The 2,010-nt window shown below is 42.1% G+C and overlaps 1 non-coding gene across 1 annotated transcript; it reads left to right on the forward strand.

Annotated features, from left to right (window-relative positions):
- Window positions 1–917: 917 nt before the first annotated feature.
- On the forward strand, window positions 918–1,050 carry LOC115869373. Its single transcript, XR_004046149.1, has one exon. It is a non-coding gene; the product is annotated as a small nucleolar RNA SNORA42/SNORA80 family (small nucleolar RNA).
- Window positions 1,051–2,010: the final 960 nt, after the last annotated feature.

Here is a 2,010-nt window from a genome sequence, read left to right on the forward strand (position 1 = left end):
TGACAGTATCTAGTAAAACCCGTGGATGTTCTCATAACCTACTGAACTTGGGTGTCATAATGCCAATTTCAAAATTCCTCTTGACTTCTAGCGTGTAAACTACTTGCTGCCTGGCTCCTAAGTCAGTCATTTAAAGCGTGTGGCACTTTCAAATGGAAGCATCTCAGCTCTTTCCTCCAACACCAGCTACAGAAAAGGAAATATCATTCTGAATATATCATCCCTTTCCACGAAAACCAACAGTAATGCAACCCCCACCTCCCCACCCCATAGACATGACTGCTTTCTTCTTCTTGTGGCTTCTATCCCGGGTGTTATGCACTGCTATGCCCCACTCTAAACAGAACGTTCCTGAAGGTTTTCGTGAGACTTGAGACTTCTTTCCTGTTTGTTTGCTTGCGAATAATATCCGTTGGGAATATCTGAGGAATTATCAATCCAATTCTTTAATGGAGGTCTTCCTGGGTCATGTACAATGCTTCCGTTCTTCCTTAGTCTTTCGGTGTAAGAAGAGTAGCACTTCACTCAAACAGAATACTCAAGGGTGGAATGCAGTGATCACACTGCACGAGATAGACATCGCATAAACCAGAAAGTCGGGGTTTTGTTCCAATTCATTCTTCATTTTGACATGTTTGGAAAAATATCTTTTTGATGTATGGCTCTGAATTCTTAGGGGATGGACTATAAAGAGACATGGACTAGTCTATAGCTATAACTATCTGGTCGCTCCTGGACTTGTTCTAACCCTGAATTGTTACAGTTCTCTCTGTTCGATCCTACAGATATAGAAATGACTGTGTGTAAGCAGTACTATTCTGAGCATTTTCTTACAATATATGTTGGAACAAGGAATTCACTGTGTGACCTAATGTCTACAAATGGCAAGTAATTTTCTTTTATTTAAGGAGTGCAGTGCATGGGTTTGGATTTGTGGCAGGTCCGATCCCATGGGCCTCACACAGTGTCCCAGGCCAAAGCAAACTGTCACCCCGAACCATTGCCTGGCTTTACCCGGAGGCTTAAGGCACGGAAGCAGGTTGCACAGTGAAATAAAGTTCTGGTTGACCTAAAAAAAGTTCTTGAAAAAGGAGTTCAGGCCTTGAGGCTCCTCTTTTCTGTTCTCTTTAGTGGTCAGTAAAGGAAAACATTACAGTAAAACTCTTCAGCTCTATTTTGGAAACAAATCAGTAGAGTGCAATTTTAGGGCAGGCTTCTGGGTTCCACTTGCCTCTCTCCTTCTAGTAACTATCATAAAATCTAAAATTGTATGTGCCTTTTTTACTCAAGTAAAGTCACTAAGAGAAAACAGAAACTGCTGAAGGCTGTCTTGTTTTAGTTTCTGACCACTACAAACAAATAGCGGAGAAATGCTACCCACTCCGTGGGGACAGTTCATTTACAATATAACTTCCTGTTTGTAATGGCCATGCTTGTCCTGCCTTCATAATCCAAACACCTGAAAGGACCCAAGAATAAATCAGAAGCTAACGTTGAAGCTGAATGCTCTGGGGACATAATTCCTTGGCCTTGCCCCCTTTGCAGCCCAATCATTTGCTACTTGAGTCCTATCGCACTTTAATCCCTCCCATGGATCTGTTGATTCATCCTGCGATTGATTGCACCATCCACCTTTCAATGTCTGCTGTCCCTCGCTGACTTACTATCACACAGGCCTCTGCAAGTTTATTTTCTAGGTCTCCCAGTTGAAAACATAAGGGTTTTCTGCACGCATGCATGCACGCCAGAGCTACGGAATGGTCGGTAGGTCTCAAGGTACAGAGAAAATACGTGGCTGATGCAAAAGGTTTGTACTCAATCAGTGAAAATATTGGTGGTTCGAACCCACTCAATAGCAATGGAAGAAAGACCTGGTGATATGCTTCTATAAAGAGTACGCTATGTGCTTGACACAATTGATGTATGTATGGATTGTGATAAGAGTTGTACGAGCCCCAATAAAATGATTTTTTTAAAAAGATCACACTATGGTGTGCAGTTCTCGTCTGT

This window comes from Echinops telfairi, unplaced genomic scaffold (genome assembly GCF_000313985.2).
Source record: "Echinops telfairi isolate 266 unplaced genomic scaffold, ASM31398v2 ScPeMD7_24;HRSCAF=84, whole genome shotgun sequence".
NCBI classification, from domain to species: Eukaryota; Metazoa; Chordata; class Mammalia; order Afrosoricida; family Tenrecidae; genus Echinops; species Echinops telfairi.